A 27,450-nucleotide genomic window follows, 5' to 3' on the forward strand; every position below is an offset into this window, starting at 1 on the left:
TTCAGTACCTGATGACTTCTTGTGAGACCTTTTCTTTTGTGAAGATGCCAAACTCTCATCATTGATAGCATCACTGTCCTGCAAAGTCCCCAGAGCATTCCTTTAAGTTCCCAAGTTCCCAGTCCCAGTAGGCCACAGAATTGGATGGCCTGGGTGAAGGAGGTCATCAGATGCCCAAGCCGCAGCATCGATGGTGTGGACACTCTATGTCAGTGCAGAAACTTGCACTTTGCTTCTGCTTCTTTTGCACCTAAATGTTTACTTTAAATTCCACAAGTCAACTTGTGTATGGTTCTGATGAGCGTGTGACCTAAAAGTGCTATGAGTAAAACTCACTAACGCTGGAGCTCAAATGAAGACCGATGACCATGGCAACCAACAGAAGTCTCTTTGTGTCAAGCAGCTTCTTTTATCACCTCACCTTTCTCCATGGAACACCCTTTTTTATTTCTCTTCTCCCTTCTGTTGATCTTCATCACCAGCCCACACACCTACTGTTTAATCAGGTACCCTCCAAGCCATTCATTCTATTTCATACAATCAGTAGGATGGAGTCTTTGATAGCTCGTACTTCTCACTGAAACAGAAACAAAGGTAAAAATACTGAAATAACTTATTTTTATTTCAGCAGACCCAGATGATCACTGTGTTTACTGAGATGCCTGGACACTCAGGAGGTCTTTAAAAAGCATTCACAACTCATGGGAAGATAGAATTCCTGAGCCAAAGGGCACCTCAAATTCTTTAGCACAAGCCCTTTATTTTATAGAAGGGGAAAATGGCTCAGTGAGCTGAGGAGTGGCAGCTCTGGGGCCGTGATTCAGAACTCCGGTGGTTCCTTGTTGCAAGTGCAACTTCTGTGCATAGTCTGACTTTGTTTTGAGATACCAGCTATTTTCTTTCATTTATTCTCTTGGTACTTCAAAGTCACAGTAAAACAGCAACTTAGCATTGCATGAACCGGGGCTCCAGGTGCAGCTGTGAGGATGAGAACCTGAGTGCAGCGTTTACAGGAACACACTGTGTGCCAGGCCCATGTCTGGACAGCAACGCTACCATAAGTTGTATGATTACTCCCATTCTACAGGGAGGCAACCTGGGAATTTCCACTTTAACTTTTCATTTCTTCTTCTTTGCCCTATAATTCCCTTCAAGAAAATTACACTTACAATCTATAATCAGTACCAAAATTTGGTACAAGGATGTTCACTGCAATATATTAAATGTCAGAAGAGGAAAGATGGTTAAATAAATTATGGTAAGGCCAAGCATGGCGGTTCATGCCGCTCACTTTGGGAGGCTGAGGCAGGTGGATCACTTGAGGTCAGGAATTCAAGACCAGCCTGGTCAACATGGAGAAACCCCATCTCTACTAAAAATACAAAAATTAGCTGGGTGTGGTGGTGTGCGCCTGTGGTCCCAGCTACTCGGGAGGCTGAGGCAGGAGAATTGCTTGAACCTGGTGGGTGGAGGTTGCAGTGAGCTGAGATCACACTACTGCACTCCAGCCTGGGTGACAGAGCAAGACTCTGTCTCAATTAAAATAAATAAAAATAATAAATAAATTATGGTAGAGCCATATAATTGAATATCTCCTGAATGTAAGAAAATCATGTCTTCATCCTTTGACCATAAAATTCTACTTCTACTATGTAGGAAATAAATAATGAAGGGTATCCATAAATATTTAGCTAAAAGTTATGTTTATAGCTTCATTATAAATCACAGATTAACAACAACATAAGTATTTGATACGAGTTTATTTGTGAAGTAAACTATGATACATTTATGTAGTGGAACACCATACACCTAATAAAAATTATCACACAGACTATTACTCAAAACATTCATGTAATATACTATTTATTATACAGTTAAATCATTATGTTACCAAGCAATATAGACACAGTGAAATTATACTGTTTTCATTCAAATTGAATATAAATAGATAGAAACCAAAAAACTAAAATGTTAACAGCAGTCATTTCTAAGTGAGGGGATTATTACTGATTTTATTTTCTTATCTTTCTTTTCTATATTTTTTATTTTTCTCATAAAGAACATAAGTACTTACATAGTAAAGAAAAATAAAAGCCATGTAAGTCCCTCGTTTGAAAGTTATAATATTAATAGAAGAAATCAGAATACAACTCTCTATCTAAAGTATTATCCAAATTTTGTTTTTAAATATTTGGACTATAATACACATGCTTCAGAATACCTTGGAAATATATATAGGATTATTCCCATGGCTTAGAACTATAGGTAATTTTTGTTTTATTCTTCATATCTCTGTTTTGCCAAGTTTTCTGCTGCAAACATGTATTTTATATAATCAGAGAAAACAACAACAATCATAGAACACATAGAAGTCGAATCCGAGTTTTCTTATTTTAGTTAAAATACTAAAAAATAAAGCAGAATATTGAGTGTATCTGGGGAAATTAGAAGGAAAGTGAATACTTCTCTTTCTTTTCTTTAAACTTTATTTTTAAGTGGCTTCCTGACTGCCATAATGTTTACCAAACTCAGTGCTAAGATTTTCATTGACAAGCACAGGCATGCTGTAGCCCGCTTTCCTGTAGAACTGTCACAATAAAAAGACATTCACATTTTAGTATTTGGGCAAAATGTTTAACACTCAAACATTTGTATTTTTCCTTCAGTTTTCAAAACAACTTTAAATCTCTCTTTTCAAAACAGCGTTAAATGATGTCACTCATTAGCTAGCAGGTGGCTGGCAGTGGAGAATTGTGTTTAATGCTTCCATTTCCAATGCAGCTGGAAGCACAGACCAGGTGAGCGTGCAGTGTGCGGGTTCAACTTAGGAGCTGCAGGCTGGGCATTGAGTAAACTGGGGGCGGCACAGCAGCAAGCTGGGGTAGACCTCCGAGCCCCAACCAGGAACGTGAGGCATGAAGTCCAACCTCACACTGTCTGCATGGAGATAGATCCGGGAAAATCAAGCCACTGGTAATAAAGGAATCAGTGCCGCCCAGAGTATAAGAGCCATGTGTCCCACAGAAGAAACCACTGTTGGAAGTCCAGCTGTCATTTTAGGGCAGACTGAAAAGGAGATACAGAAAGTATCAGGGAAGTCAGCCGGGAGGGCCATCCTGACCTGAGCTTAGTGACAGCCGAGAAAAAGAACGTGGCATCAGTGACGAAGTTCACATGGTACTGGTTGTGAGGTTTGGCTACAATAGAGGATGAGGTGGCAATGATGATAAACTGTCATCGAACAGACATAAAGGATGAAATAATCTTGAATCCCTCCTGAGCCTACCAAGCCAGGCTAAGCCCAAAGAGTCTGGAGAAGGCTCTGCATTTGGATACCCAGCCCCTGCACTGGAGGAAAGCTGTGCATCTTCAATGGAATTTCTCAATCCAAATGGCTGGGGTGGGGTCAAAAGCATGCTCTTACCCAAGGTATTTTAAGTGTAGGAGTGAGAGGTATGCTGGGATTTCATTAAGATCTCTTTGGGGAACACAGAACACTTAGTGCCTGTCTAGGCCTTGTTTGTATCAGTACCAGGTTTGCAGCCAGACGGATTTTTCAGCCCTACCCATAACCATTGCCCCCGAGTTGCTCAAGGGGACAACAGGGGTTCACCCAAACCAGACACTGAGTCAGCCCAAGGGACTGGATTAAGTCTTCTGTGACCCTGTGCTTGGAGGTGCAGATGGCCTAACTTGTGGCATGAAATGCCACTGGTAATGGGCGACACTAAGACCTGAAATTTCCCGGAAAGGCCAGCATGGTAAGTGTGTCTGCTTCATAACATTTTTGTGCAGATTAGGTGAGAAGAGAGGCTGTAGGTTCAGTGTGGAGGACAGGGGCCAGCTCAGAGCAAACGCCCAAGTGTGAGTCCTTAGAGCCTTATTATTCCTCGCACTTCACCTTTGCTTCACATTTCACAGACTTCAAAGCATTTTCACTGAGCATCCTCATATTTGTTTCTCACCTTAGCTGAGAGATAGAGAGTACGGCACAGTTATAATTATGCCCATTTTCCATTCATGGATCTGATGGAAGTTGGGCGTTTTGCCCAGGGATGGTGTTGGGTGGTAATGGGCCGGGGTTCCGACGCCCAGGGACTCTACTGCCCAATGCTCTACTGAAAACGCCAGGCTGCCGTTCCACGGTCATCTGTACGTGCACTACAGCTGTGTTGTTTTGTGGTATCTTTTTCCATTGTAAAATCAAATGATTTATAAACACATTGATTGATGCCACCAGAGCATTCCTAACAAGGAGTCTTTGATTCAGTAGAGATAACCCAGGCAAGAACAGGAAGAAAACTCACAAGGCTCTTGCTCCTGGAATGAGTGAATGATTTTTCAACCACTAAAACTGTCCTCTTGTAAATTCTTGGTTTTTGTTTTGTTTTGGTTTGGTTTTTTTGAGACAGGGTTTCACTCTGTTGCCCAGAAAGAGTGCAGTGATATGATCTCAGCTCACTGCAGCCTCAACCTCCCGGGCTCAAGCGATCCTCCCATCTCTGCTTCCTGGGTAGCTTGGATTACAGGCACATGCCACCATGCCCAGTTGATTTTTGATTTTTCATAGAGCTGGGGGTCTCATTATGTTGCCAGGCTAGGCTTGAACTCCTGGATGCAAGTGATCCTTTCATCTTAGCCTCCCGAAATGCCAGGATCCCCACAACTGGCCTTGTACATCCTTCCATAAGCTCCCATGCATTCTCTCAGATATGTCTTGCTTCCTGGTTGTGGTCCCTAACCTGCCCCTGTACTCTCAAGTCTTTCCAGAAAACCAAGGGCCGCAGACACAGCATTAGTAGCATAGATGGTGGTGAGTGCTCTCCACTGAGTGCCTGCTCTGTGGTGGGCAATGAACGAAGATGACTTGATCACTTTCCTTAATTTAGTCCTCGTCATATCCACTGGCAGGTAACAGATCATAAGCTGATAAAGGCAGGATCCGGACTGAGGCATGTCGGGCTCCAGATGCAAAGCTCCTCACCCAGGTGCTAGCCCACCTGCCTGGTCAGGGAACCAGAGCCAACACTGCCCTCTGCTCCCTTCCCCCTGGGGCCCCTCCCACAGGCTTCTGCAAAACCAGCTGCACAAAATCAGGTGTCTTTCACCTGCCAGGGTTTATCTCAGGCCCTGCACTCTTAATGATCACCGTAGATTTCCCACTGGGAACCTGGCCCGTCTTCCTTGTCACAAGACAGCCAGTTGAAATGAACACAGATGCAGGCTATTGGGACCATCATGCCCTGCTCATAGCCTGGGGGAGAGCTCTGCAGTGGCTTCCAGAGTCTGCCCTCTCCACCACGCTTCTTTTCTCCTCTGAAGCTTCGCCGTCCCCACCACCCCGGCGACCTCTTCTCTCTAAATTTCCACAACTGTCCTTCACTGAGCCCACACCCAGGACATAGGAAGATGGAGGTGGTGACTCACACAGGGCCTGCTGTCTAAGGGGAAACGGGGACATTCAATCAGAAATCTCCATAATATGTGAAGAGATTTAGAATTGAAAATGCGCAAGAAACACCTAAAGGAAAGGAATCATGGTCTGGGAGCCTCTGGCCTCCTTTTCTACACCACAAGCGTGAGCGTCTCCACGCATGCGCTCTCACCTCTTGCACTGGCTGCTCAGTGAATGTTCTTCTGGGTCTTCTGGGTGGAACCGCAGTTTGTTCAGCTCTCTCTCTCTCTGCACACCCCGGCGGGCCTAGTGCAGAGTCTGGCATTGCCTAGGTGCACGGCTCAGCACCTTCGTGCGGAAGAGCTTCAAGGGTCTGGGAGCTACTGCTGCATCACAAACCTCCCCAGGCCCAAAGGCTCACAGTTCCAAATTTCGTCCATTACTCCTCACACAGTTGCGAGTTGTGCGGTTCTGGCGATCCTGGGTGGGGGGCCTCATTCCTCTGCAGGCGGCTGTGGGCTCTGCTGGGATGGCTGATGGGGCATGGCCTTGAGGACACACTCAGGTCTCCTCTGGCATCTGTTCCTCCCGCAGGCAGGCCAGCATGCTCCTGGCAGTGGCAGCCTCCAGGACAGCAAGTGGAAACACAAAAGCACATTTTTAAAGCCGGCAAGTATGGATGTGACTCCTGTCCCCTTGGCCAGGACAAGTCCAAGGCCAGTATGCATATGGAAAGGCACAGGCCTGAGAGGCCAAGGGGCATGAAAGTGGGGGACTCTGAATGTCGGGGGCCCAGTGTACCTCATCCCACTGCAGAGGAAGCTTGCATCCAGCCAACCCAAATCCTACACACTTCCATTTTAACGGGTTTCACACTGAAATAAATGAACGTCTCTCAAGGCAACAATACATCCAGTTCTGCCAGTGCAGAGTCCTTTGTGTGTGCTGGGCAGAGTCCTGCAAGTCCCCTGGGAGACAAAAGATGGGCGGTGAGAAGTGGGTCCCACGTGAGGATGATGAGAGGGTGGGAAGTGCCAACACAGATCCCACTTGGAACTTCATCTTCTCCAAAGAATGTCAAATTTTGAGTGGAAAGGGGAAAAAAGGGGGGAGCCCCAAACGTAACACAACACTCTGAAGTCAGTTCTTTTTCTCTCTTGACTAATTAAGCTTAACCAGAATGGTGGGGCTGTCAGGCGTGGGGAACCTTTCCCGAGAGAAGAAAGGAGCCGCTCTCCAGGTGGGTTCCCGACTCTGGCTGGCTCCCACCACAACATACATTTGGCATCCATGACAGCACCGTCAAAAATAATAGCGAGAAAGCTCACTGTCTGTCACGACGGAATAATTATGTATGGGCTTTCCTTACACTCAAGATGGATTAGATATTTCATTGAGGAAAATATATGTGGCTTTTAAAAAGAATGTAATGTATTGAGGGCACTGCTGAGATTAATAGCCAAATAAAGAATTTTTTTAAAAAAAGTTCTGTGTGTACGTGTGTGTGTGCGTGTGAACATGTCACTCATGAAGAGATGGGAGATGTCATTCCTAAGCTGGTTAATTACAAAATGCATTAATGTTTTATTATACCCTTATCAGTAATTAATCACCCACTTTGATGTAAAGTTCAGCCTCAGAAAAGTATCATGAAATTGTCCTTCATGTATGAATGAGGATTTTTAGGGGTGAACAAAGACCATGACAAAGATAGAAGAAGTGTATTCCCCCTGGAAGGAGGGCAGGGATTAGCCTTGTGTCTATCTTACACTTCGTATGTTATCCTTGGGGTGTTCATGAGGCCAGAACCAAAGGAAGCAAGAGAAAGAGAAAGAGACAGGGCAAGGGAACAGAGAGAAGACAGAGATAGAGAGAGAGAGAGAAGTGAGAGAGAAGCAAGAGAGAGAGAGAGGTGTCTCCACAACAGCGGGATGGGGAGCTTTCCTTAGTGGTGTTCTTCAGGTGCAGAGTTTGAATAAAAATGCAAAACAGGATGCTCCCATTCAGTAAATATTATCGTTTTTATTCACTCATTAATTAAGTTGCTTAATTGCTGCTGTCAAAAGACTCTCGAGTTTGTGACTGGGGCTGCTGCACTGTTTTGATAGGAGCTGAAGGAGAGAAAGGCAATATCGCTTGCTCGCTTGGCTTTCTGAAGGAAGCCTCAGTGAGGCAGATCAGAAAGGATCCAAGAGGGTGATGTTGAGAGGGAACACTGCTTCTGGGGGGAAACAGCCAGTTGCAGGACTCCTGTAGGAGGCTATTTCATTACTGTGATGGATGCCCATCACCAGCTTATTATCATTTCAGTCATTATTCTGTGAAAATCACTTTTATGCAAAATATTTCCCCCTTTAATCTAACTTCCCAAGAGGGGCAGGAATGGAAATAGACTCCGGCCTTGTCAGTCAACACAATCGTGCATCCCTTTGTATCCCCTGCAGAGGAATGACTCTGGGCTGTTTTGGAACACATCCTGTCCACTGCACTCCATCTGCAAATTCCCAGCACTTCCAGAGCCTCCCATGCATAATGCTCCACGTTTCTTCACACTGGGGTGATCACATGTCCCAGGGAGCCTAAGCCAGACTGCCGCTCAGCAAACACATACCAGAAATAGCCTACAAAGTGTCTTGGTGCTGACATTTGATTAATGTTCCCTGGCCTTTCCATGCTCAAATATGCTTTATTTGAAATATTTGAATAACCTTTGAGCACACCCTTCCTAACTTGTCACCCTGTGCACACCCAAAAATAATAGACAGGCTAATCCCACAATCACTGCACCCTCTTGCCCAGGAAGAGACGACTCCTGCCATGTCTAAGTACACTGGGCTTCCCAAGAGGGGCGGCTCCACCCCATCTACCAACGAAGTGTGGAAAAACAATGAAGAACAACAACGCGGACCCACTGGTATCACCCTCAATGGGAAAAGTGACGATGGATCTGCACAGTAAACATGGGTGTGTGTATCTGACCTTCTTCCCCAGAGTCTCAGGTAGAGGGGAGCTCCATCCAAGTTAACTCTGCTCCCCCACCTGAGGGCAACTAAATGTTTTTCTTCTGCCTTTCACAATGTAGCTACTCCTCCATCCAGTGGAGCCAAGGGCATCTATGTGTGCATGCATAGGCCACGTATGCATTGCCTGTGTATTGTGTGCATGTATAGGTTGTTGCATATGTGTGCATGTGTGGATTGTTGCATATGTGTGCATGTGTGGATGGTTGCATATGTGTGCATGTGTCCATGTTCTCTACACTTTCTCAATGACCTCAATTGCATGCTTATTGGGTGCCTGGTTGATAGTTTATCTGAGAGGAGCTGCCACGTGGTGAGCCTCACCTGCAGGCTGGAAAACCAAGCCATACAGATAATATGATGAAAGGCTAGGAGGGCAGGCCAGTTAGCTAATGTTACTTGAATCTTTATTTTTTTGTTAACATACAGCTAGACACGTTGGAATCCTGATGTCAAATCGCTATGAATTTTCTGCCAAAAAAACAAAAAAAAAATCTTCATTTTCCGGGCTGCCATGGACTTTGCTTGCATATGCTGGGAAGTTACTCTCTCCTTTGCCATGAGGAAGGTGGGAAGAAAGGAGGGAGGGAGGGAGGGAAGGTTGAGAAGCATGTCAGTTCATAGCATTATTCTCACCCTCTTCAATTTTCTGAGAAATTCATTTGCATTTAGGACAAGGTGACTTCCTTCTGTTTTCCACTACCTTCATGAAGGAAGGTGGGGAATAGTTGTTACAATTTTCTAACACTTACCTTACGAATCTAATGGTTTTATTTGACTATCAAACCCAACTCTGTGAAATATATTTAAATGCCTTGGTATCTTGCATCTATGGGTATTGATTAGGTAAGATACTAACCATGGGGACTATCAAATTCCTATAAAGGCCTGAATGTGTCCCCCCAAAATTCATGTGTTGAAATCCTAACCCTAATGTGATCTTATTAGGAGGTGGGACGTTTGCGAGGTGATTAGGTCATGAAGGTGAAGCCCTCATAATTGGAATTCCTGTCCTTATAAAAAGACACCAGAGAGCCCCCTCGCCCCTTTTGCCATGTGAAGACACAGTGAGGAAGCAGGGCATCACCAGGCATTGTACCCAGCCTCCAGAATTGTGAGAAATTAATTTCTGTAGGTTATAAGCCACACAGTCTATGGCCTTTTGTTATAGCAGCCCAAATGGACTAAGACAGGGGCCATTATGTCCTATGATTGGTAGACAGAGATGCTGAATTTTGTATAGACCAGGAAACCCAGGAGCTCAAATCACAAGGAACCTGGAGCAGAGGGAGGGGAGGGTGGAAACGGGAGACTACTGGAGCAAGAGCTCTAACACGATCATGCTGCAAATTCAGGATGAGTTAGAGGAAGCCAACACCATGTCTTCATCACCACACTTCCAATCACATTAAATGATTTAGATGATCTCAAACTTCTGAAAATAGCAGCACAAACACAAGTGTTGATCTAAAACAGAAAGATTACAAGCATACCACAGATATATGAAATATTTTCCAGGAAAAGAAAAGAAGCCACCAGGGGAAATATGGTTTTACATGTTATTATCCTTGTCATGTTTGCAAGCATTCATGTAGACAGTCTTTGTTTGAGTAGAAAATGACACAACTTGATGCAATATGGACAATATTCTGGAACAAGATTCTAAAAAATTTAAAATTCTAGTTTTTGACATCTAAAGTCAAATTTTCTAAAAAAATGAAGAAATAATTATTTCACTTACTGCTTATGTTGGCTTTCTATTGCCACTATAAAAAATTACCACAAACTTACAGACTGGAAACAGCATAAAGCTATCATCTTGCTGTACCGTGGGTCAGAAATCAAACATGGGTCTCCCTGAGCTAAGATCAATGTGTAGGCAGGTGTGTTTCTTTGTCTGCTGGAGAGGAGAATCCATGCCTTCCTTTTCCAGCTTCTAGAGGTCACCCACCATCTTTGGTTGGCAGACCCTTCCTCCATCTCCAATTCTGTCTTCTGATTTAAGTACCCTGTCAATCTCTTTAACTACCCTCTTCTACTTTTAAGAACCCTCATGATTACACTAGATCCACCTGGATAGCCTCCGTATTTTAAAGTCCGCTGATCAGCAAACATAACTCCATATGCTCCCTTAATTCCTCTTTGCCATGTAGCTCCCATATTCCCACGTTCCAGGACTAGGATGTGGACATCTTTGGGGGCCATCATTCTGCCTACCACACTGCTTTTAAGGTAAGCAAGAATAACATGAAGAGTGGAAGGAAAGGCTGTCCCAGTAGGCAGGGATTACCACACTGGGCTGGCCAAACACTCTCAAGATATGCCATGGAAAGGGCAGAAGGTTGTATGATCAGATCAATCTGGGAAACGTGAGATCATCACATCTTTTTCCTAGAGGTTTGTATGGTTCCTGTGTCTGCTCTAACAAAGTACCACAGACAGGTGGCTTGAAACAATAGAGATTTATTCTCTCACAGTTCTGCAGGCTAGAAGTCTGAGATCAGAAATCAAGATGTCAATACAGCCCAGCTCCATCTGAAGCTGATGTGGTTTGTTTGGCTGTCCCTACCCAAATCTCAAATTGAAGTGTGATTCCCATAACTCCTACCTGTGGCGGGAGGGACCGGATGAGAGGTAATTGAATCATAGGGGTGGTTGCCTTCTTGCTTTTCTGGTGATAGTGGTGTGTTCTCATGAGATCTGATGGTTTTATAGGGGTTTTCTGCTCCTTCTCTCTGCACTTCTCCTTCCTGCCATCATGTAAAGAAGGACATATTTGCTTTCCCTTCCACCATGATTGTAAGTTTCCTGAACTGTGAGTCAATTAAACTTCTTTCCCTTATAAATTACTCAGTCTCAGATATGTCTTTTATTAGTAGCATGAGAAGGAACTGATACAAAAACCTATGGAGGAATCCTTCCTTGTCTCTTTTAGCCTCTGGTGTTTGCCAGCTATTCTTGGCCCTCCTTGACTTATACATGCATCACTCCCATCTCTGCCTCCATCATCACATGGGCATCCTCCCCCTGGTCTCTCTCTCACTGTCTTTATCCTACTCTTACAAGGACATCAGTCATATACGATGAAGGGCCCACCTTAAATCCAGTATGACCTTAACTAATTACATCTGCAAAACCCTTATATCCAATTAAGATCACATCAACAGGTATGAGGACTTCAACCTCCCTTTTGGGGAGGTAGAATTCAACCCAAAACAAGGCCCACATTAAGGATTAGCATTTTACAGAGTCTGAGAAGTACTAGGGAAGAAATCCTATTTACCTTGGTTTAACCTACAGCTTCCCAAATTTATGACCATAGAATCGTTTTGCATAGAATGCCTTTTAATATGCCAAACAACACATTGTGGAGAAATGTAACCCTAAGGAATAATTATTTCTGCAATTCTATCACTCAACACATTCTTTGATTTTGAAATTCTTACCTTTATCTGATTCCTTGTCTTTAAAAAATCACTCCATTTATTCTTTAGCAGTTTTCTGACATAGCATATTCCACAAGAACTCCAGAATTCCTCTTTTGTTATATTATGACTTTTATATGACTTTCTTTTTTCATATATCATATTGAGGAATGGCTTACATACAGTGAAATGCACGAATATTAAGCATGCAGTTGAATGAGTTTTACAAATGCATACACTTGTAAAACCCACACTTCTATCAAGATACAGGAAGATCTTTTATGCCCCTTCCCACTAAATCTTCCCACCAGAAGTACTCCCAGTTCTGATTTAAGTTACCATGGATTAATTTTACCTGTTCCAGAACCTCAGATCAAAGAAACCATATTGTATGTACTCTTTCATGTCTGGCTTCATGGCTATTCATCATGATGTTTTTCAGATCCATCCATCCATCTATCCATCCATTCATGAAGTATATCAGGAGTTTATAGTTTTTTATTGATGAGTAGTATTCCACTGGATGGATAAACAAAATTGGATTATCTTTTCTCCTGTTTTTAGATAGCTGGTTTGATTTCATTTTTTGTTATTATGCATAAAGCTGCTGTGAACATTTTGGTATAAGGCCTTTTGTGGACATACATTTTTATTGCTCTTGGATAAATACCTACAAGTGGAATTGCTGGGCCATAAGGTATAAAACCTAAGTATGGTTAACTTGTTAAGAAACTGTAGCAGTTTTCTCAAGTGAATGCACAATTTCACACTCCCACCAGTCAGGTATGAGAGTTTCAGTTGCTCCATACTCACACTAACGTTTGACATTGTTGGTCTTTTTCACTTTAGCCTATATGATGATTTCTTTACCTTTTAATAAGTCCTCCTATGCCTAAGATAGAACTACGAGTAAAATCCTAAGGCAGGATCTTGTTTATGTTTTCATTTTAAAGCACAGACAGTTTAAGCTTAAGGAAGAGTCTATTCTCTTTGGACTTAGATCTAGGAAGATTGTGAAATTCAATCTATTCTAGGAAGATTGTGAAATTCAAATATATTTATGTATTTTAAAATACTATATTGCTAGCCACCAATGACTCAAAACAAATAATTTGTTCAACAACAATAATCCAATTAATGAAGTTTATAATTTGTTCTTTCATAAATTTGAACTGGAGTGCAACATGTGGATAAAAAAAATGAAGCTATATTTTATACCTATGTCAAATTATTTAATTATAAATACTGAGCTAGAAAGTGCTAAAGACTAATTATGTCCCCGATGTCCCCAACCATCGTGCACCTACATTCACGATGGTTACAACAGAGCAAATACAGTACAATGTAACTTGTAATATTATAATTTGAGACCTTAAGGGGACTGAAATATGCTCACATTTATGGAAACTAAATTGTGAAATGGCTCTAGAATTCTCGTGTGGGCAGTGGTTTAAGGAAGCCTGTCAGTGATTAGTATACACCAATACATACATCAGTCATGCTGCACTAGGAGCTTTGGTGTGATGGTTTATTTTTACGCAGGAATTTCATTTCCTAGAAGTTGTAAGCTCTCCTAGGAGAGCCCTCCTATGGAGTGCGTGGACTTTCTGGGGCTTTGTAACCCCTCAGGCTCTGCCCTGGCAACAGTGCCCAGCACCACGCCCGCCTAGACGTGCTCTTGGCTAAAAGCCCTTCTGCCCAGGGGACTCAGAGGGCAGCCTCAGGCCTGACCACAGCAGCCCTGAGAGTCCTTCTTCAGCTTCCCGGGAGACGCTTTCAGGGGCAGGAAAGGGGTCAGGAGCCAGACAGCCTCAATGCTTCAGCCCTGACCCAGGCCCCAAAGTCGTCAGGGCACCAGCAGCTCCCCTCTGTAAACCTCTCTATGGAAAATTTTAACCTAAAATACTTTTCTCTCTTTCTCTCTTTGCAACTGAAGAAAAGGGCTTCTCAGAGCGAGCTTAACTACCTACCTTCAATGTTTCATTGTCAGGGAAAGCGATACAAATCAACGTGTTTAAGTAGCTCCTTTGCTAGCGTTGATAGAATCCTAAAATCGTCCTGAAGAAGTGTCTTTGGTAAGGAATGAAATCGTATCTGGAACGTCCAACTGCAAAGCCGATTGCATGGCGAGGCTGTCTGGCGATGCTGCAGTCCTGGAAACAGGAAGCCTTGTCCTAAAGTCAACAGGGGTCAGAAACGTACAGAAACCGAAGCCAGCTCTGCAAGTCCGTTTCCAGAGTCACATTTTCGGCCTGGGGGTGGGTTGGGGGCGGGAGAAGCACGCTTGATCCATCGCCTCAAATAGTCACGGTTAGGAACATTTCAGGGCTGTGTTACTTCTGAATAATTTGTCTGCTCGCTTTGATCCAGGCTGTGGGGGTGGGGCGTGGGCAGCGGGGAGGCAGCAAAACCCTACAGGCGGGCCTTTCATTTCAGAGGCCGGGAGTTCTCTTTAAAACACGTGTGGAAATCCACTGGAAAAAAACCACAGGTCCTCCTCTTCAAAGTCACGCAGAGCAGAATTGACTCCGACCCTAAAAGCCCAGGCCCTGCACAACTTGAACTTTCTTAGTCGCCGATGTTTTCTTCCTCCTCAAGGGATTAGACAGAAGTTGCACATAAAAGCACTTTTAGAGTGAGCCTGCCATTAGCCTCTCCCTATGAAATTTCTAGCGTGGTCATTACCGCTCACTTAGCAACGCTCTGGCGGGGCAGAAAGTTGCCTTTTGCTCCCACAAAAGCAAACACTTTTCCAGGGCAGGCGATGCATTATACATTATAGAGTCAGTTCTCCTGCGCTCGGGCCGATCAATAACCGAGTCGGGGCCCCCCGACCCAGCCCCGAGCCCAGCCCCGCGCTCGCGGGTTCCCGGGTGCCCGGTCCGGCCCATCCATCACGCGGCCACCGCTGCGCGCAACCCGGGCGGGACGAGCCCCCGCGATCCGTCTTCGCCGTGAACTCCGCGTCGCCTCCTGACCTCGCGCTCAACCCGGACACACGGGGAGGTGCGAAGCGCCCTCCCGGGGCCCGGCCCGCTCCCCGCCGCACATCAAACGCTCGCGCTGACCCGGGCGCCGCCAGGTCCCTGCACGTGCAGCGCAGCCGCGCGCTCCCGGGTCCGCAGGCCCCGCCGCCGACAGGGCCCCGCAGTGTTCAGCCGGGGCTGGGAAGGGAAGTCGGCGGAGCCTGCGCAGCTTCCCAGGCCGTCCCGGCGCAGAGGCGGGCCCGGGCCTCCTAGGAAAGGAGCTGTCCCCGCGGATCCCGGCGGGGTGAGCGCGAGGCGGGTGCTGTCCGACTTTCAACAGTCCCAGCGAAAATGTCCTAGGAAACGAAACAACTTTTTAAACTGTCTTTCCAGAGAATTAGGATGCTAAGAAGTCACCCAGCTCCTGGAGGACAGACTGGAAAGGCACCTGGCCTCGGCCTGGGCGGCTCTCCATTCGTTCCTCGCTGCGCCCCCTCATCCCCACTCCCTGGGCCCTGCGGGGAGCCCCGTGGTGCCGACCACGGCATTGCCTCAACCCATCAACTCGTAAAACACACGAGCCTTAGCAGAGATACGATTTCATTCCTTCCAGAGGCCCTTGAGATTTTAGGATTCTATCAACTCTAGTAAAGGAACTACTTAAACATGTTGCTTTGTACCATTTTCCCGGACTATAAAACATTAAAGGTAGGTAGTTAAGTTCGCTCTAAGAAGTACTTTTCTTCAGTTGTAAAGAGAGAAAGAGAGAAAATTATTTTAGATTAACATTCCCCATAGAGAGGTTTGCAGAGGGGAGCTGCTGGTGCCCTGACAGCTCTGAGGCCTGGGTCAGGGCTGAAGCACCCACTGAGGCTGCCTGGCTCCTGACCCCTACCCTGCCCTTGAAAGCGTCTCGGGGAAGTTGAAGATGGACTCTGGAAATGGAGACAAAGCAAAGGGTTATTTCTTGGTAACGCCAAAAACGGGAAACATGAGCCAGCAGAGGCTTTGTCAGGGTGCATCAGTGGGCAGCCGGGAGTTAGCAATAAGGGCACAGAACGTGGCAGCCTCCCCCTGTTCCTGGGCAGGCAAGGATTCCGGGTCCTTCTTCCTCTCCTCGCCCTGAGGTCAGGGAGACAGCTGCAAATGCCATTTTTCCAGAGGCTGAAGGGGAGCTGAGAAGTGTGAGGCCACTGAATCACGATCGATGAAGTTTTGACTTGGCAGAGAAACGAGCACGGACCTTCCTTCGCAGCTTCGTTGCATTATCATGCTTGATTCCATTTCAAACGTGCCTTACCCGCGGCAGAATATTTATTGTTTCCAAATTCCAAGGTCCTTGGGAATTTCTCCAAAAGTTTGAATGCTTTTCAAGTAACGCTACTTATAAATGATGATTTGATTGGGTATTTTTCAAAACAAGAGCAATGTAAACATCGAAATAGATGCAACATTTGATTCTTATATGGTAAAAATGTGCACCGTTCTGCAAAAGGAAAGATTTATTAAAAGTTTATTTATTTTATTTATTAAAGTTTATTAAAAGTTTAGATATGAAGCTAACTTGGGGGTTGATGTCTGGAGATTTAGAATTGCTTACACATCACTTTTTCTGCTTCTCTGCTTCTACCATTTTCTCCATTTTAAAAACATCCTTCTTGAGTTCCTATATTCCCTAAGGAAAAGGTGTTTTGATTTCATTTATTCATTCAACAAACTTCTTTTAAGCAAGTGTTAGGTGCTAAAGAGTAGCAATATGAAGATGTAAAAGTTAATAAGTACCAGAAATTAATGAACAGCAAAACAGAAGTTCCTTGGAATGACTAATAAAATAGACAATAAACTAATCTGAGGGAAAGAATATAACTATACATTACAACAACAAAATAGGAAAATAGGATAATAAACAGGTAACCATAAAAATGTTAGAATCCTAACAACAAATAACATGCGTAGTATCATGCCAATCATTAGAACATACAAACCAAATGAAATAAAAGACTTTTAGGAAGCATCTTTACCAAACTTATCTCCAAAAAGTCGGAGACAATGAAAAACCTATTATATCAATCATTTTAAAAGAAATTTAAAAGCGTATCAAATGTCTATCACAAAAAGCCTTCAGGCCCAGATTATTTATCAACTTAAAAAAATACATAGTTTCTTCTGTCATTTTAACTCTTGTAGTGTAGAAAAATATGGGAAAGCTTCCAAATAAATGTGTGAAGCGAACATAGTACTAAAAACAAAGCCGGATAAATGTAGGAAAAACTGAAAAGTATAGTTTTACCTCACTTATTAACATCGGTTAAAGAAATTCTAAGTATTAATATATTGAATCTGACAAAGTAAAGAAAGGAGACAATACTCTGAAAAAGTGAGTTTATTCCACACTAAATAAATCAAATCTAGGATGTCTGTTAACATGATTTATTATACTGAGTGTTAAAAAGAGAAAATTCACATAAGAATTTCATCAGATGCAAAAAAAAGAAGAGCACTAAATAGAATTTAATAGCTTTTCCTGTTTTTAATAATATATAACAAATTAGGCTAGTAAGAAATTTCCTAAACAGTTCAGGGAATATCTTCCAAAACTCACACCAAATATTTTATGCTAAATGGTGAAATACTAAAGATACTCCAGTGAAGTCAAGAATAAGATAGAATGACCAAATTAATCTGTTTGTTTTTTCCAGTATCACTCTGGAATCCCAAATCAATGAAATAAGATAACAATATATGCAGAATACAATTATTAGAAAGGAATATATGAAATTATCATTAGTTGGAGATTATTTTTCCTGTATAAAAAAATCAAGTTAAGATGATTTAATAAAGTGGTTAAATAAAAATTAAAATAATATATCAATAGGTGTCTGTTTTATGCCAGGACAACAAATTAGAAAATAAAATGGAAGTGAAAATCCTACTTTAAAAAATCAAGCAGGGACAATCTAATTGGGAAAGATTTTCAACAAATGATGCTGAAACAATTGGATACCTATATGGAAAATGGTGGATTTTGGTAGACCCTTGCCTCACACCACACACAAAAATTAATTCAAAATGTAAGAGCTAAGGCTCTTAAACTCCTTAAAGAAACATAGGAGTAAATCTTTGTGACCTTGTTTAAGCAAAGATTTATTAGATAAACAACAAAAGCACAAGTGATAATGGAAAAAGTTGATAAATTGAACTTAGTCAAAACTAAAATCTTTTCACTTCCAAATGTATACCATTAATAGAGTAAAAAGACAAGCCACAGACTGGGAGTAAATATTTGCAAATCATATATTCTAAAAAAGATTTGTATCCAGAGTATCTAAAAGCATATAAAAATCTCATAACTTACTACTAAGAAGATAAATAGTTCAATTAAAACTAGGCAAAAGGGCCAGGCACAGTGGATCATGCCTTCTAATCCTAGACTTTAAGAGATCAAGGCAGAAGGGTCGCTTGATCCCAGGAGTCCTAGATTAGGCTGGGCAACATAGTGAGACTTTGTCTCTACAAAAAATTTGAAAAATTAGCCAAGCATGCTACTGCCTGCTTGTAGTCTCAGCTAATCTGGAGGCTGAGGTGGGAGCATCTCTTGAGTCCAGGAGATCAAGACTGCAGCGAGCTATGATTGCACCACTGCACTCCAGCCTGGGCCACAAAGTGAGATCCTGTCAAAAAAAAAAAAAAAAAAAAAAAAAAAAAAAAAGCTAAAATATTCAAGTAGAAATTTACCCCCCAAAAGATAACAAAATGGTCAATAAACACATGAAGAGATGCTCAATATTATTAATCATTAGGTCAATATAAATTAAAACTATAGTGAGGTACCATTTCATGCCGTCTAAGATCACTATGATTGAAAAGTCAGATAATACCATGTTTGGGTGAGAATATGGAGAAATTGATACTTTTGCACATTGTTGGTGGGAATGCAACATGGTTCAGCCACTTTGCAAAAGAGTTTAGCATTTTCTGAAAAAGTTAAAAGTAGATTTATCTTATGATCCAGCAATTCTAATCCTAGGTATTCACTCAAGGAAAATGAAAAGATATATTCACACAAATACTTACTTGTGCACCAATGTTCATGGCAGCATTATCCATAACCAAAACGTGGAATCAATCCAAATGTCTATCAATTGATGAATGCATAAACAAAATATTGTATATCCATACAATAAAGACTATTTGGCAATAAAAAGAAACAAAAGTATTGACACATGCTATTACGTAGATGAACCTCAAAAATATACTAAGGGAAAGAACCCAGTCACAACAGACCACATATGGTATGACTGCATTTATATGAAAAGTCTAGAAAGGGCAAATCTCTAGAGACAGAAAAAGTATTAATAAGTAAGTGGTTGTGTGAGGCTATGACAGAAACAAAGATTAACTGTAAAAGGGCATTAAAATGCATGGGGGTGAAGAAAATGTTCTAAAACTGGATCATAGTTATGGTTGCATAATTCGGTAAATATACTAAAAAATTATTGAATTATATACTTAAACAAGCAAACTTTATGTTATGTAAATTATGCACCAATAAAGCTGTTATATAAAATGGCAATGAGACTCTACTTTCAGCCATGATTGCATAGTTTGTGGAAGATCAGTGGTCTCACTGCACACAAATAGGAAATCTCGATTAATTTTTTTTTAAATGCTTGTTGGACTTGCCAGGACTCAAGGGGCCATGACCTTGGGGAGAAGAGAAACTCAGCGAAAGAAGTGAAGGCTGCATTTGCCAATTCTTGATGCCAAGCAAGAGACTGAGAATCCAAGCAGAAGGCTACAGCTGAGGTTCGTATCATTCAGTAGAGAATTTGGTTGTCACTTCACCATGCTGGAGAGAAAAAATTGACTTTGGAACGTCTAACACAAGTGGATCTTAAAAGGTCAAGATATTGAAATAATAAAAGCTCAGAGAAAAATGCTCAAAATGCAGAGGATTCCCACTCAAGGCATTTGCTGAACTCTATTTTTATGTATTAACTTCTAATTTTGAAATAATTTAGACTCACAGAAAGTTTAAAAAATAGTGCAGATAGTTCAATATACCTTTCACTCAGCTTCCTCCAGCAGCATCTCTGGCTTCTATTTCCTAGATGTTAGTAGCACCCTCCCCAGTCATGAAGATCAGAATGTCTGCACTCATTGCCAAATGTCCCCTGGAAGGCAAAATTACTCTTGGTTGAAAAACCATTGCCCTATCATTAACAACTTACATGAACATAGTGCTCTTATTAAAACCAGGACGTTAGCATTGGTATAATATAATTAACTAAAATGCTGACCTTGTACAAATTTCCCCAATGTCCATTTTCTGCTCCTGGACCCACCCAGAAATTCACATTGCACTGAGTTGTGACTCCCTGAACAGCACCACTCTATGATGGTTCCTCAGTCTTTCCTCATCTTTCAAGACCTTGAGTTATTTGATGAGACCCAGTCAGTTAATTTGTTGAATCTCTCCTGATTTTATTCATCTAAAGTTTGCTTATGATTAGATTGGGGTTATACATTTTTGGCAAGAATTCAACAGAAGTGGTGTGCTCTTTCCAGTGTGCTGTATCAGGAGATATATAATGTCAATTTCTCTCTCTCTCTCTCTCTCTCTCTCTCTCTCTCTCTCTCTCTCATTTATTTGTTTATTTTGAGATGGGGTCTCACTGGAGTGCAGTGGTGCAGTCTCTGCTCACTGCAACGTCTGCCTCCCAGGTTCAAGCCATCCTCCAACCTCAGCCTGCCAAGTAGCTGGGAACACAGATGTGTGCCACCATGCCTGACTAATTTTTGTATGTTTTGTTGATATGGGGTTTCACCATGTTGCCCAGGCTGACCTCAAACTCCCAAGCTTCTGACTAATTTTTGTATGTTTTGTTGATATGGGGTTTCACCATGTTGCCCAGGCTGACCTCAAACTCCCAAGCTCAAGCAATCCCTCCACTACGGCCTCCCAAAGTGCTGGGATTACAGGCTTGAGCCACCATGCCCAGCCATAGTGTCAATATCTCTTATTACTGATGGTGTTGATTTGATCACTTGGTTAAGGTGTTGTCTACCATATTTCTCAACTGCAAAATTATAGTTTATCTCTTGGTAGTTGATAAATACCTTGGGAAAGAGTTTTTGAGTATATACAAATATTCTGTTTCTCTTCCAGCTTTTGCCCAAGTGTTCAGTATCCATCAATGGTTATTCCCTGCATTAATTATTACTTTGAGGTTTGCCTAAGGGTAATTTTTGTTTCCCTCACTTCTACATGTATTAATTTTAATTCTTCTGTAAGGAAGAGTTGTCACTTCTCTCCAGCTTATTAATTTATTCATTTTTGTATCAGCATAGACTCATTAATATTTATTTTATTTTGTGGATTGTAATTTAATATATCATTTTTTATTTTGTTGCTCAAATTATTCCAGTGTTAACCATTGAGAGCTTTGACAGACGAGTTCTGTGCCCCTTTTGACATGTTTCCACCATTTTTCAAGCTCTTCCTTATTTTCTTGGTCCGTAAGGTGTTCCAGGCTTACATGACGCCTCTGCTTCACTTCTGAAATCAATCACTTTTCCAAGAAGCCAATGGTACTTTTTATTGGAGATGGTGTTTAGAAAGCAAGATCTAGACTCTGTGTGCTCAGTGCTATTGAGTTGTAATTTCTTCTCCTCTTAGCAGACAGAGCTATGAAATATATGTATACATATTATATATGTACATATATTTGTAGATGATATATATACAACTACATTATATCTACCTGTATAAATATTTAAAATCGTAAGTTCATAATCAAAAACCACACATTTTATTTTAGTCCTCCCCATTTCTTTATTTGTACCTTTTTCCCCTCACTGTGATAAGCCTGGTTCTCCCCATCTACAATATATATACTTATTTGTTCAAACCTAATATGCACATAAAGTAGTTACAGAATTTCTAACCTATACCCTGTGGAAAAAAAAAAGATTTACTAACAATGGTATTTTTGTAAAGTTTTTTATCTTTAGCTTTATATCATAAAGGAAAAATACTATTTTCCAAAGTTACTAATGTTAGTTTATTTTCTTCACCATTAATTTCAGTGTTGTTTACTTACTTATTTATAGTACAGTTGGGTCCATATGTTACTGTTTGTATTCTATTTTGAGTTCCTCCTATATTCTAATTAATTTGATATGTTCACTTACTCATTTATTTGGGGAATATGTAAAACATTAGTATGGTTCTAAGAGTCAAAACTATGCAAAAATGTACATCTAGAGACAAGCAACTTCCTCCTCATTTCTAATCATTTGCTGAATTCTTAAACTTCGTAAGGCAAAGATCTGAGAAGCTGAGCAGAAAACTGCTGAATGGAAAAGGGGAATGTAGAGCAGTTTCATGATTCTGAGAAGATAGCAACTGAAATTCAGAGCCTGCCAGCAAGAAACATCCCTAGTGAAAAATCCCAAGATTTCCATTCCTATCTCTGGAGGTATTTCTGCCACCATTTCATTCAGTTCCTGATTAGATTAAGATAAACTTCCCCAACTCTCTACCCACCAAAAAAGATAGAGTGAATGCTCTCTGAAGGAAAATGACATTATCCACAGCCTCAATAATCTTTTATATATAATGTCTAACATTCAATCAAAATTTAGTAGACATACTAGAAACAGAACCAAGAAAAAATAGGCAATAAAAATAGACCCTTATAATAATTTGTAAATGTCTTATTAATGTCTTCTATGAAAGCAGATTTATGGTTAAACTAATGACACAAGTTTCTGGGTGCCTCACTTGCACAAATCTTTCTAAGACTTGGGAGGAGCCCTACGCATGTGCACTTAAGGTCGCATTTGCAAAACTTGCAACAATAACCAAAAACAAATCTGTTCCAAGTACAATCAGTTAAGACCGTTTTTTCTTTCTATTTTTACTTTATCTCTGTCTTAGTCCGTCTTACTTCCTATTACAAAAATGCCATTAAACACAGTCAAACACACACACACATTTATTTCTCAGTTCTGGAGGCTGCAAAGTCCAAGATCAAGGCTCTAGCAGATTTGGTGCCTGCTGAGGGCTTGCTTCCTCACAGACAGCTATCTTCTTACCTCAAATGGTGAAAGGGTAGAAATATCTCTTTGGGGTATCTTTTATAAGGATACCTGTAAGGTTAATTTTAGGTGTCAACTTGACTAGATTAAGGAATACCTAGATCACTGGTAAAACATTATTTCCAGGTATGTCTACAAAGGCAAGTTCTATCTAAGATACCCTTCTTCTACCACCATTAAACATCAGAACTCCAGGTTTTCTGGCCTTTGGACTCTCGAAATTACACCAGCAGCCCCCAGGTTCTCAGGACTTTGGCTGCAGACTGAGAGTTACAGTGTCTGCTTCCCCAGTTTTCAGGCTTCAGGACTTGGACTGAGCCAGACCACAGGCTTCCCTGACTGTTGAGCGTGCAGACAGCCTATCATGGTGCTTCTCAACCTCCATAGTCACATGAGACAATTGCCCTAATAAACCCCCTCTCATCTTTCTATATAGATATATATCCTATATATATCCTATTGGCTCTGTTTCTCTGGAGAACTCTAACATAGGCACTAATCCAATTCATGAGGGCCCCACCTTCATGATCTAAGCACATCCCAAAGGCTCCACCTCCTAAAACACCATCTTGGCTATTAGGATTTCAACATATGAATTATTGGGTTGGGGGATGGTGAATAAACATTAAGTGTATTGAACTCTCTGACACATTCTCCTCCTCATATCAGGTGGCAAGCTTCTCAGGTGATTGAGTGGTCACAGGCATTTTGGAAATCTAACCAGAGGGAATTTGAATTGAGGGTCTATTTAGTTTAGGATTAATGGAATATATTTATGTAGTTCACAGTCACTTCCAGGCATAAGTTACTGCTAACTCTCTGAATGTTCATTGGCTTCTAGGGATACATTACTTGCCTCCGTTGATGCAGGCCCAGCACCCATAATTATGACCTGGATATGCGAGCAAGGTCCATGAACCATGAAGTTCATGAAGCATAAGTTTTGAGGCCTTCATTTTCATTTTCACGAGTCCTTTTCCAGGTCTCTTACTTAATTTTGTATCCATAAATGTATCTCCTTTGCCTTAAAATGAGACTCAAAATTATAATCCTCGAGTCTCACAAATGTTATGAAATTGTAATTTTTGTGATGTCTATTCTTTTTAAATAAAGATTCACGTTTGGTGCCTAAACTTTCATAATTTTGTGGGTTTTTTTTTTCTTAAAGTTGGCTTTAAAATTGTTAGCAAGCTGAAAGAAATTTGAAGAACTGTTAATAACATCTTATTAGATACACTTTCCAATATTAACATTTACTTACAAAAGCAAACATCTTAAAATCAGATTCTACAGTTTTCGGTTCTTTGGTGAGCAATCTTATTCTCTTTTCTGCTTTATTCGGCTTTTGGAATTATGGGTTAGAAAAAGCTGGAAGTAACTTTGATAGTGTAGGTATAATTTCTTTCTAAACTATAAGTCACCATATAACTTTAAGATATTGCTGCACTTTAAAACACGTTCCTTATCATGTTCAATTTCGTTCTAGAAATAATGCACAGGTGTGGTTGCAATGCCTAATACAAAAGGGGATAAAATGCTCATTTGTCCATTTTAGAGTTATCAAGTCACTCCTGTAATGAAAGATGAGGAATTCAATGTATTCACCAAGCTTCCACCTGTTCTCTATCCCCTCCACTTTCAACTTTGGGGGGAATATTATTGGAGTAACTTTTGAAGATAAAGTAAACTTTTTGAGTCTTTTGTAATTGGAAGGTGTTTTATACTCTCATTCTTAATTACTGTTTTTACTTGTATGATATTTTAAGTTCAATTTTCTTTCCTCACAATTTTGAAGATATTGTCCTCAGCACTTAGTATCCAGTCATGCTAATTAGGAAATTATACATCAATTTGAGTGTTTATTTTTTTTCCAAAAAAAACAAAAACTTGTTCCAATTCATTATATTTTATTCTTTGCCATTGGAGGCCTTGTCAAAGCAAGCCAACTTAAATGATTAGCCTTAATAACTAAATGGCATAAAACATAAATAATCTGGCTCTTTTTTTTTTTTTTGCTCTAGTTAACAAAATATTTTTACTCAAAAGACATGCTCAAAATTTTTTTTTATCAAGTCTGTTCCTGTATCAAAACACAGTAGAAATCTTGTTATCAGATGCAACGAGGTCATTAGAGAAAGTTGGGTAAAGAGGAAAACTATTACAATACTATGTAACCTAAACATCTTTAAAGTTTAAAAGTTTAATCAAAACTTATAAATATATACTCATACTCTTTAACCAACAAAGACGAACGCTTCTTTTTGAGGCTGGATCCATCAATGATTTTCTTTTTTTTTTTTTTGTATAAACCACATCCCTTGTTCATCCACTGTGTTTTCTTCTATATATTCTTTTAAAGTAGAAAGAGGAAGAAAGGAATTGGGAAGCAATTTAAGTGCAGAATCCTAGACTTTTCAGGCTTTTCCCCCCAAACATTACTAGCTTTCTTGTTCACAATTAAGTCATCAGCAATTTATCAACTTGACTTTATTAAGTCTTTTCAAAGAATTCAACTTACTTTTCATAAAAACAATAACTTTATTTGATTCATATGGTATTTTATTATATAACTTAATTATGATAAAAAGGATAAGTGGCATAACTGGTTAAAATACACTTTTATAACCTCATCTCCAAAACAATCTGCTGATGGGTTTTTGAAATAGAAACTTGTTTTTCTTTTTCTTTTTTCTTTTTTTGTGTGTGTTTATTTGTTTTTGTTTGTTTAGACAGGGTCTTACTCTGTCATGCAAGCTAGAGTTCAGTCATGGCTCATTGCAGCCTCGACCTGCCTGGGCTCAAGTGATCCTCCCACATCAGCCTCCAGAGTAGCTGGGATTATAAGCACACGCCATCACACCTGGATAATGTTTGTAGATGGGTTTTCACCACGTTGCCCAGGCTTTTCTCAAACTCTTGGGCTCAAGAGATCCACTCACCTTGGTCTCCCAAAGTGCTGAGATTACAGTAGTGAGCCACCACGCCCAGCCAGAAACTTATTTGTAACGTTTTAAAATCACTTCTCAGGCTTTATATAAAGTAGCCAGACATTCAAATATTTAAGTGTACCAGTTCCTAAGTAGTTAACAATGGATTCATTTCATACTGCTCTCACTCCTGCCCAAGCAGGTACCATACTACTGATGGAAATATCCAACTCTGTATAATGTGTCAGTAATTAAACTGCTACACTTGAACACTTCCCATAAATATATTTAACATCAATTTGTGATCACTGTCAACAAATTCAAGCTTTCTGAAGGTTTCACATATAGCGACAGGAACATTCGCGATACAGTTACATTGTTTATGAAATAGTCATTTTCTACTCTGTGTATTCAATTGCAGCTATTTATGATTGATTTTTATTAAACTTATTATTAGAATAAGCTTCTAGGGACTCCTCATAATACAGCCTTGTATTCCCTAGCAGTAGATGTGTTTATTCATTCACTGTATAATGTCATTCATTTATTAACTCATAATCCATGAATGGATCATATATTTTCTATGTATCTGGCACTGTTCTTTGGGTTATTGTTAAAATAATTCAAATACCATAGGAATTCTCCATTCCTTCTCTCTGTCCTTGTGTACTTCAGTGTCTTCCTATTGGGAGGAAACTCATTTGTAAAAGGCAACTGGCATTATATTGGGGTCATGTGGAAAAGGGAACCTGCTGGTTACCTCTTAATATGAGGAAAGTCCAAAGGTGAAATAGGAAAGGGCTGGGGCACTGCACTAGGGTGGGGAGGCTGTTTGGAGGAGAAAAGAAGAAAGACATGAGGAAATCTGAGGTCAGGACATCCAGACAGAGACAAGAAGCACAAAGACTGCAGCTGCAACAGGCTTGACAAGTTTCAGAAGCAGAACAAAGCCCAGGCTAGACATGCAGCCTTGACCTCCCTGGGCTCAAGCGATCCTCCCACCTCAGCCTCCAGAGTAGCTGGGACTACAAGTGCCTGCCACCATGCCGGGCTAACTTTTATGTATTTTGTACAGACGAGGTTTCACGATGTTGCCCAGGCTGGTCTCAAACTCCTGGGCTCTAGCAATCTGCCCACTTTAACCTCCCAAAGGACTGGGAGCAAAGGCAGAGGGGCATGAGGTGAGCTGAAGAAACAGACCCTACGGGAACTTGGAGGGCTTTACAGACCGAGATTCCACACAGGAAAGCAGTAGGGAAATGCTTTAAGAGATAAGCATGCAGACTTTGTAGTTTAACATTTCAACATGACCACTAAAATTGTGGGTGACATTCACAAAAACAACAACAAAAAGAAACCCAGATATCTTCCTTTCATAAAATGTTTATTTACTATTTATACGATTATGAGATTTTTTAGAAAATTAAATTTTTGTCCAGAAAGAATACTCATAGACCTCTAACCCTTTGTCTTTCCTTCCACCTCTATTTTTTTTATGGCATTTGGGAAGATTTGTTATTTTTCATAATACACAGTTTAGGTTTGAAATATTTTTCTTTAATTTTCATATTCCAAAAATTCTCAATACTATTTATGTGGGCACATCACTACCAA

The 27,450-nt window shown here is 40.9% G+C and overlaps 1 long non-coding RNA gene across 2 annotated transcripts; it reads right to left on the reverse strand.

Annotated features, from left to right (window-relative positions):
- Positions 1–1,743: 1,743 nt before the first annotated feature.
- On the reverse strand, positions 1,744–15,019 carry LOC135968189 (uncharacterized). 2 transcript variants are annotated; one of them, XR_010582767.2, is made up of 3 exons: positions 13,811–15,019; positions 12,196–12,359; positions 1,744–6,019 (listed from the first exon to the last, which is right to left on the reverse strand). It is a non-coding gene; the product is annotated as an uncharacterized lncRNA (long non-coding RNA). The 2 variants fall into 2 exon arrangements; XR_012427136.1 differs by lacking the exon at positions 12,196–12,359.
- Between the last annotated feature and the right edge of the window lie 12,431 nt (positions 15,020–27,450).

The sequence above is a fragment of the Macaca fascicularis genome, chromosome 18 (genome assembly GCF_037993035.2).
Source record: "Macaca fascicularis isolate 582-1 chromosome 18, T2T-MFA8v1.1".
Lineage (NCBI taxonomy): Eukaryota > Metazoa > Chordata > Mammalia > Primates > Cercopithecidae > Macaca > Macaca fascicularis.